Source organism: Tamandua tetradactyla, chromosome 1, assembly GCF_023851605.1.
Source record: "Tamandua tetradactyla isolate mTamTet1 chromosome 1, mTamTet1.pri, whole genome shotgun sequence".
NCBI lineage: Eukaryota > Metazoa > Chordata > Mammalia > Pilosa > Myrmecophagidae > Tamandua > Tamandua tetradactyla.
Genome location: NC_135327.1, coordinates 82,503,768 through 82,514,108, shown reverse-complemented (window position 1 = coordinate 82,514,108; position 10,341 = coordinate 82,503,768). Strand labels below are relative to the sequence as shown.

At 38.5% G+C, this 10,341-nt stretch overlaps 1 pseudogene; it reads left to right on the top strand.

Annotated features, from left to right (window-relative positions):
* The first annotated feature begins 554 nt into the window (after positions 1–554).
* Positions 555–9,172, top strand: LOC143680965 (large ribosomal subunit protein uL23 pseudogene; annotated as a pseudogene).
* Positions 9,173–10,341: the final 1,169 nt, after the last annotated feature.

Genomic DNA, 10,341 nt, shown 5'->3' with positions numbered 1-10,341 from the left:
AATGCGTGTAGCCCAAATACCCCTAAAGAGTGGGGAAAAGCACAAAGGTAATGGTGAAGTCATACAGAGAAGGTAGGGACCAACAAATAGGTATGATTGCTGAATCGTTATATTGATATTTCTTTTCATCTCCAGTATCTTAGAGCAGCTAGAAATAAAAACCTAAAATTGTGGAATTGTAACCCATACCAAACTCTGAAATCTGTTCTACAACTAATTGTTGCAATGTGCTTTGAAATTTATGGCGTTTTGGCATATATATTACTTTTCACAAAAAAGAAAAAAAGGTGATAGTGATGATAAATGCACAGATATATGATGACATTGTGAACCACTGATTGCACACTTTGGATAATTACATGGCATGTGAATATATGATACATAGCAATAAAAAATGAATAATTTTTTTAAAATCTAAATTAAGGTTTAAAAAAAGGAAAGACAGAGAGAGCAATAAAAGTATCCTTAACAAAATCAGGAGCCTAATAGAGCACATCTCTTGCAAAAACTAGATTGTTCTGGGCTTTCAAGAACTAGTGATTGCATTTTCATTGATGGTTATTATTCACACTTTACCTACCTCACCTGCGCAAGAAGTATCCCTCTCTGCTTACATAACACAAGACTTGGGTGCATTTAACAACTTTGCCACATTCCCCAGTAAGTACACCGGGTTCCTGTTTGCAGTGACAGCTGCACGTCCAAGCGCTGTCCACTGCCCGGAAAGGTACCAGCGTGCCTCTGATGAGCTTCCGGATGGGGCCGTTTCCCTCTCAGAACCATGTTTTACTTTCTGGCAGTTTCTTTCTTAAGGGCCCATCTGTAAGAGAACAGCTCTCTGTGCTTCCTGTAGGTGCCACGCAGACCTTAAAACCGATTTGTTTCTGTAAATTCTTGCCAAAAAAAAAAAAAAAAAGCTGATGTTGCTGTTTTTGAATATCACATATATAGTGGAACTAGCACTGCACTTGGCGTCAGAGCACCTGAATTCAATCTACGCCACACTGGCTTTGTAATGCTAAGTCGGTTGACTCCAACAAGCTGTTTCTTGTCTGCAATGTGGAGCTGGCATTGCCTCCTAGCTCAAGTCAAGGTGGTGGCAAAGAGCGAATGGCATCACATGCAAGATGTATTTTATAAACTGCAAAGTACTTTCAAAAGTAACAGGTATAATTATATCTTCTTGCCAAATGTATCCGCCTGGGAAAATAAATCCACTCTCTGCTGTGGATATTAAAGTTAACCATGGCTGGCAGCTTGGGGCAGCCTGCAAAACTGTAGCATAAGCTAGAAAACAGAGCTAGAGCCAACCCACCCAAAATTTAGTGAAATATTATTAAATGTGTAATTAAAATTAAATAATTAATCATTCACATGTAAATATATTTATGTTTATAATTATATTTATATAATAGTTTATATGTAAATATGTTTATATTTATGTATTTCTTATAGAAAATATTATCATATAAATTATATATAATTGCTTATTTAAAATTGGTTGTAAATTATTAATGATTAATGTATAAACATGTTATTATTTAATAAGATTTTGTTAAACTTTTTCAAAACTAAAGTAAGATTTCAGCTTAAGTGATTTCTATTTTAAATTCTGATATTCATTCATTATAATTTGTATTTGCCTATCAATTTTCTTTTTTTTTTTTTGCATGGGCAGGCACTAGGAATTGAACCCAGGTCTCCGGCATGGCAGGCAAGGATTCTGCCACTGAGCCACCATCACACCAGCCTATCAATTTTAATAGATCATTCTGGACATTTAGAAGGAAAATAACTTTTGGAAGCACATATAAAGGAAAATTTTAATTTTCCATTTTTTACATTAAGTTTAATTTACAAGTTTAATAGGAACATATACAAATGGATATTCTTTGAACGCAAATACATATTTAATCGCATATTAAATTCCATTTATATTTACATCCTGAGCCCCATAAAATTAAGGGGTGGGTGGGTCTTATGTAAGAGCTTGATAAATTGTTGTTCATCAGCAGTGAATGGGTGCACCGCTTCCCGTACCAAGTTTAAATATTACTTGTGATTATTTTCGATGATTAAATGAAAAATTTAATTTACATTGCTTTGATTACTAGTGAGGGTAAACATTTTTAAATTTTTGTTTGCTATTCACGCATAATTTCTCTTCTATAATTGTCTCCTATACCATTGGCCCATTTTCCTTCTCTGCTCTGAATATTTTTTTCTTATCGATTTGTGTGAGCATATTATATATTAAAGATATTGACCTTCTATAATATTTGTTGCAAATATTTCCCCCAAATTATCCAGTTTTCCAATTTTATGATTTTTAATGTACACAAATTTTTAATTTTTATACAGGCAAATCTGTTCATCTTTTCTTTTGTGATTTCCTCTACTGATTGTACACTTAGAAAGCCCTTTCTTACTGAGAGATCAGGTATTCATTTGAATTTTCTTCTAGTAGTTTCAATTTTTAAACACAACTCACTAATGCAGCTGGAATTTATTTTGGCATATGTTACAAGGTCATGATTTACATTGATTTTTTTCCCATAGAGCCACTAAATTTCCCAGCACCTGTAATTAAATAATCTAATCTTTCTCAGTGCTTTTTGATAGTTCCTTTATCGTGTGTTAGGTTAAGAGTTTGCTTCTGGGAGATATATTCTCCTTCCTTGATCTATAGGTCTATTCTTGAGCCACATTAGCTAATTATTATAGATTTATAATATTCTAAAGATCTCATAAGATAAGTACTCTCCTTCCATTAATCTCTTTTATTCCTTCCCATCTATTGTTATCTTCTATTCTTGAAGGCGAACCCTAGAATCAGTTCTCAATTTACCATCCCTTTGGGCTCTGCCTTAATAGTATTTCAGCTCCCTTTGACTGGAGGTTAAGCCAAACCAGGTGACCCAACTAGATGTTGATACTGTAAGATATGGATTGCATACTTTGGATGGATTATATGGTGTGTGACTATATCTCAATGAAATTTGCAGTTAAAAAAAAAAGCAGGTGAACACCTGGTATAAATACTTTAGACAGGTGGGAGTGGGCAATCACCAAAAACTGAATGTTAACACCTGTTCTGGTACTACTTGTCCATCTCCTCAAAGGTTCCTTCTAACTACGAAATTCTAAGTTTCTGAAACATTATTGCCAACAATTGATTGGTTAAGTATTGGCAAGAGCACAGGCTGAGATCACATGGACCAAAACATTGATTTATCAGCCAAATGACCCTAAGCAAGTTATTCAACTTCTCTGAGCCTTAGCTTTCTTATCTGTAAAATGTGGAGGGGAAATCCAATCTCACAGGGCTATCAGGAGAATTAAAAGAGATAAAGTAGGTAAAGCACTGGGCACAAGCCCGTATGTGGTGGGTGTTCTCTGGATGTTTGGTGCCTTCTTTCTTCTCACCATTTGAGCTCACTGCCTCAAATGACTCAGATATGAGTCTTCTCCCTCTCCCAGGCAGCTCTCAGTAGTGTACTGAATCTTTGAAGGCAGCCGGTGTCTTAGCAAGATAGATTCTAAAGTTGATTCTTAAGGGTGTTCACACTGACTGATCTCTTAGCTGTGGGTGAGAGCAAAGGAAAAGCTTAACCTTCAGGTTTTGTGGAATTCTGATTCTGCCTCTTTATATGACGGCCAGGACCATTCAACTAAGTCTTGCTTTCAGAGGTTCCTCAGCCAGCAGCAAAGAGAAAGGTGTGGACATTTCAGATCACTCAAGCCAGTCAACATATTCTTCAAATCTCCTCTATGCATGTATTTACTCTTTGATTGTTAATGAGATGGACCTTCCTCAGCCAAATAGAAGGTTATGGCTCCAGATGGTTATCCCAGAATGGATGCTAGCTTGAGCCTAGTTTCCTTTCTGGATGAGAACATTACTCCAACAATAGAAATTATTTGTTTAAAAGAACAAGATGGAATGTATGGTAAAGTCATTTTCTCTACCAGTTTGCCCTAGGTTAGAGCCCCCAAACACCTAGGCAGAGCCAGCAGCAGGATACACGTGAAATGGTGGACAACAAAGTTCCCTCAGCCCTGCCCCACCTCTCCAGTTTGGGCCCAAGCCTTCACACTCCTTCCAGAAACAGCCACCCACACATTCAACCTTGATCCAACTTGGTTTTCTGTTGTTAAGTGGGGGCTCTGTGCTGTTTCCACCCCCGTCACGTGGGTCTAATCCAGCCCCTGTCCCCCTCCTCAGCACGATGGGGAAGCACACGTCTCAGCCCTCCAACCCTCTATCCCCTCCACCACCTACATGTGCTCTTCGCATCCCCAGAGGTGCTTCATGAACCCTAAAAGTCCTGATTCCAAAGCAGGACCCAGGCTGCAGAATTGCCACTTTCTCCTTCTCTGACTTCCCCTGCCCACCACAAGGAATTACACACACCATGCCCTGTGCTTTTCCGTGACTGGACCTTCGACCACCTAGAACATGTTTACCTTATTTGCCTATAAATTCGAAGTCCAGCTCGAACGCCTTCCCAAAGTCTGCCCTTACCCCTCCACCAGGCATCATCCTTCTCGACTTGGAACAATTCATCCATATCTTTCTTCACCCGTCTGCTTTAATGGCATTTTGCTTTCTAGCTTATAATACAGTTTTCTTACATTCATAATTAATTTTCCCCACTAGACTATAAGTTCTTTGCTGGCAAGGAGCTCACAGTCAAGTCAGAGAGAAAGGCTTTTATCTTGTTTGAATTATCCATGTAATCACAACCTAGCATGGTGTTTGACACTTAATACTCACAGAATGAACACATGAAGGAGTCAATCAGTCTTGTTATAGGGCTACATGAAACCTAACAGGCTCAGAGGAGTAAACATGTGCTGATTCTGCTAAGTGGAGTAAAAAAAAAAAAAAAATCTGCACCTTTCTATACACAGGATTCATGGGGAAAGCAAACCTATTTGGCTGTGCCTAACACCTGATTTATTTTTTGCCTAGAATCCATGTTTACAGGAATCTCGGCAGTTTTTTAATCTGAATCAATTCATAACAAGTAAAAAAAATAGCTAGGTGACTCTTCCTAGTGAAATGACTTTTTTTTCTAATATTGCTTTTCTGCCATTTGCTCCCAACCTCCAAAGTTTCCGAATTTTGTGAGCAAATTAGGAGGTGGTTTTTGAACCTGGACAGTACAAACTAACTTGTAGTACATGGTCAATCTCCTTTATCCATTATCTAATGATTTGGGGAGGAATGCAAACTTTGCCTTATCGATATTTGGTGCTTCATTCTTTCCAGAAGAAGTTGAAAATAGAAAAAAATATTTTTTTTTCCAAATGATAAAACTCTTGGCAAGTTCCTATCACCATAAAATTGAAAGCAATCCCTCTCTTTGCTACATGGAGAACTGTTACAGCCCTGTGAAAGTATTTTCCTCCTAAACTCAGCAGCATCTCCAGAGCAGAGAAATAAGAAAGGAAGAAAGAAATGAAAAGGAAGAACTGAACACTCGTCTCCATTAAGCTGACTCAACTAAATAAATGGTGAGGCTCGAGTGCCACACTTCACTTCACTATGCAGGGGGACGCTTCCTTTTTATTGCTGTTGTAAATTCAGACCAGAAAGTGACAGAATATTGGCATTTCAATCAAGGTAGCTTCAGATAGGCACACGTGCACACACTCACACATGCACATGTAAGCACACATTCTCACATATATCTATATATATCCCCTGCCCAACACACTCAGCTCCATATGTTGAAAGCTTTATGAAAGAAAGCCTGCGGGATATCCAGAGATCACCAACAAGATTCCGAGGGATGGAATTTTACAAATCCTTATAAAAGAACCAAGAGCACTTGTCAATAGGGATTTGAAATATGTCCCTCCACGCCTCTGACTGAACAGAAGAAAAAATCATAAACAAGTTGCCAAGAATATATATTCTCACAGAGGACACCACCCTCTGACTAAATGTTCACTGTCCCCTCTTCTTTAAGAACTGGGAGTCAGTGATGTTACTGGGGTAATATCAACCGGCCTAGTACCTTCAATCATTTGGCAAATTATGAAACAAGACTCTGTCACTTCAATGGCTGAAATAAGGAGGCAGACTGGCATTATCAAATAAGCTTATGCAATGCAAGGGTATAAGAAATGGGGCCATATATCAAGTGCTTGGGAAGTAACAAATTTTTTTTTGAGCCACATTTACTGCAGGGAACCACATGCTATTTCTCCAGGAACAGACAGTGCGTGAGAGTAAACTCTTCTGTGCACATTTGTAAAGTATTTATATCCCACCAACTTTCTTGCCAATAGGAAAATATTAGGGGTTCTTTCACATATATCAGATAGGCTTTATAACGGAAGCCACAGCCTGTCTCTAAGTAAATTACTGAATCACCAACTCTTTAATGAAATGAAGTTGTCTGCACTGACCTTCCTGATAAGAGAGTGTTCTGTGTAGAGAATGGCTGTCCCACTATAGGAGAATTAATTCAACCACACACTTTAGAAGATTGTGGAAAAGGAAGGAAATGAGTATTTATGGTGCAAAATGCAGCCATTGAGAAGGCACTTGTTATGTGATTTCACTAAATCCTATTAACTCTGCAAGAAAAGAACAGTTGCTTCCCCACTGGAGATGAGAAAATTCAGTATAGATCACTTACCCAGCAGCACAATGCAAGTGGTAAAAATGAGATTTTAAAGTTTAGGTTCCAGTTGGGCAATGGTGGCACAGTTGCAGAGTTCTTGCCTGCCACGCCGGAGACCCGGGTTCGATTCCCGGTACCTGCCCATGTAAAAAAAAACAAAAAACTTAGGTCTTACAAAACCTAAGCTCATTCAAATATCGTATGCTAAATCCTAACCTGGACGAAGTTGGCCAAGATAATTTTGCCCTGGGTTGTCAAGCCAAAACTAAATGTGCTCAATAAATGTCACCCATCAAACTGATGTGTTAATAGCCAATGAAAAAATTACTTAAAACCATTTCAAAGCCTGAAGTCTCAAGGCAAATAGAAGGTTAACATATTCCAAATATCACCTTTCTTCCTCCCAGATACGCTGACTTTTTAAAAAAATTTTACAGATGCAGTGAGAATATTTTTATTCCTAAGAGGTTGATAATATATAAAAGGCTTTACATTTTAAAACCATTCTACAGACAGAGTATGGGTTAACAATTCTGAAACAACTTTCTACATATGCTGGGGTTGAAGAAATAAGTAAACGGACGGGGGATTGAGGGAGCCAGGCTTTTTTGCCGTCAGAAGGGAAGTTACAGATAAGGAGGAAAAGAAGGCTAGAATGAATTCAAAGATAGCAACATGAATCCTTATTTAGCTTAATATAGATACATAAGAATAGATGCAAAAATAATGGTAGATGTATGTATGCATGGGTTAGTGTACCCACATAAACCACCTAGCTCTGTCCACCAGGAGGACCTAAAGGCAAGGACACCCCAATAACAATGAACACACCCTAGCACACAGGTTTTAAACACGCTCCACAATAAAAGGGACCAGGCTTCTTGGAGAAATGGTTGATTCTAGGTCTGAGGCAGAGAAAATTCAAGTAAGCCTGCAGCATTATGTAGTACCAGAAAGCCAGGAAGTGCTCAAAAAGAAAATGGGGGGGAGGAGTATGGGAGGAGTATGACAAAGAGACACAGGAGTCAACCTGAAAGAGTTCCCAATGGCTAAAACTGGAACAATTTGAGCAACAGAATAAATAATGTTGTATTGGATTATAATCCCAAGTATAAAATAAATATGCATCATATTAACAAGAGTATGAAAAGACAAAAATAGTAGTAACTTTACAGGTGAGACACTTGGCAAACACAATCTTAACCAAATGATCAAGGCTAGCACCTCCCACCCCCTTAAGATGTGATGAGAAGGACATTTCACTTCTGGGTATTCTTTTCAAAAATCCCAAACTTCGGTCTAATTACAAGAAAAACATAAGGCACACTCATACTGCAGACATCCTACAGAATCCCTGGCCAGTACTCCTCAAGGTTGTCAAAGTCATGTAAAGCAAGGAAAGAATGAGAAACTGCCAAAAGACCAGAGGAGACCAAGGAGACATGATGATTAAATGCAATATGGGGCTCCAGACTGGAACCTCAGACAGAAAGAAGACATTAATAGAAAAACCGGAGACATTCAAGCAAACTCAGGAGTTTAATTAACAGTTTTATATCAATGTCATTTTCTAAATTTTGACAAATATACACGGTAATATAAGATGTTTACAGTGGGGAAAGCTAGATAAGGGGTACATGGAAGCTCTGTACCATCTCTGCAACTTTTCTGTAAACCTAAAATTATTCCAAAGTAAAAAGTTAATTAAAAAAACATGCTAAAAAGAATCTTGTTTCCTTCTGGCTCTCATTATACAGATGAGGGATTGTTTTTATGACACAAAAACTTCCATCAGCATTTCTTTCTTTACCCTGCCTTGCTACCCAGAGTCATGTGTGCATGTGTGCGTGCACACACACAACACAAAAGGATTTAAGGTAGCTTTCAAAATTATATAATATAGCCAGATAAAATGACTTTGTACACAACCACGTCGTTCCCTGGAACTTCCAGCATCTGTGTGACACCTGAGACTCAGAGCTAGAGTTCTGTAGCTACAAAAGTCAACATCAACCCATAAAGAAACTGTTAAAAAAAAAATAAAAAAATAACACTGTAAAAGCTTTTTCATAATGATGGCACAGAAAGCAAAGTAGGAAGCCCCTGTACCTCCCAAAACTGAAGTGAAAGCAAAGGCTTTGGAAGCCAAGAAGGTAGTAGTGAAAGGTTCACAGCCACATAACAAAAGATCCGTACTTCACCCATGCTCCACCAGCCCAAGATGCTGCGTCTCAGAAGACAACCCAAACACCCTCAAGAGCGCCCCCAGGAGAAACAAGCTTGACCACTACGCCATCATCAGGTTCTCCTTGACCACTGAATCAGCCATGAAGAGAGTGAAGACAACACACTTATGCTCATCGTGGATGTCAAGGCCAACAAGCATCGGGTCAATCAGGCTGAGAAAAAGCTCTGACTTTGACGTGGCCAAGGTCAACACTCTGATCAGTCCTGATGGAGAGAAGAAGACAGAAGTTCCACTGGCTCCTAACTATGATGCTTTGGATGTTGCCAACAAGATTGGAATCATCTAAACTGAGTTCAGCTGACAAATTCTAAATATAAGTTTTTTGACCATTAAAAAAAATCACAACACTGAAAAAATGATCAGACTTCAACTGGAGATATGAAGAAGCTGATCTGAGAAGGACTAAGGTAAATCAGACTAAAGGATAAAGAATGATATTAACTATATTTTAAAACTTCAACATCTGAGTGAGACCAAAAGAAGAGATGTTTATTTGGTGCAAAATTTATATTTTAGGTAGCACACTGTCTAACTTGTATGGTCAGCTTATTCAAACACCATAATTACATGGAAACATGAATAGAGAGTGAGATCTTGTTGGTTTGTACAGGTTGGTATAATGCCCCAACCCAATGTATCCGAGAGTAAGCTGGGTAGGAGATTAAAAAATATTTGCAAAGTTTCCTTTGGGGGTCTAGAGAGAAAGCAGGAAATATACAACTTCCCCATTTGGGGAAACCCTGATATTCTCACAAGCAGTAGGGACAACCAGTTCAACAGGCTGAGCCCTCGATCTTGGGTTCGCCCTATGAAACTTGTTCCTATATAGGAAAAGCTAAGCCTATTTATAATTATGCCTAACAATCACCCCCAGAGAACCTCTTTTGTTGCTCACATGTGGTCTGGCTCTCTCTAAGTTAATTCAACAGGTGCACTCACTGCCCTCCCCCATCACCACATGGGACATGACTCCCAGGGGTGTAAATCTCTCTGGCAATGTGGGACAGGACTCCTGGGATTAGCCAGGACGTGGCATCATGGGTTTGAGAAAGCCTTCTTGACCAAAAGGGGAAAAGAGAAATGAGACAAAATAAGATTTTGGTGGCTGAGAGATTTTAAACAGAGTTGTGAGGTTATCCTAGAGGTTATTCTTATGCATTATATATATATATCCCTTTTAGCTTGTGGTATATTGGAGTGGCTGGAGGGAAGTACCTGAAACATTTGAACTGTATTCCAGGAGTTTTGATTCTTGAAGACAATTATATAACTGTATAGTTTTTACAATGTGTGATTGTGAAAACTTTGTGTCTGGGGTTCCTTTTATCCAGGGTAAGGACAGATGAGTAAAAAATAAGGCTAATAAATAAATAAATAAGGGGGATAAAGGGTAAAAAAAATGGGTAGATTGAAATACTAGTAGTCAAAGAGAAAGGAGCAAGGGTATGGGATGTA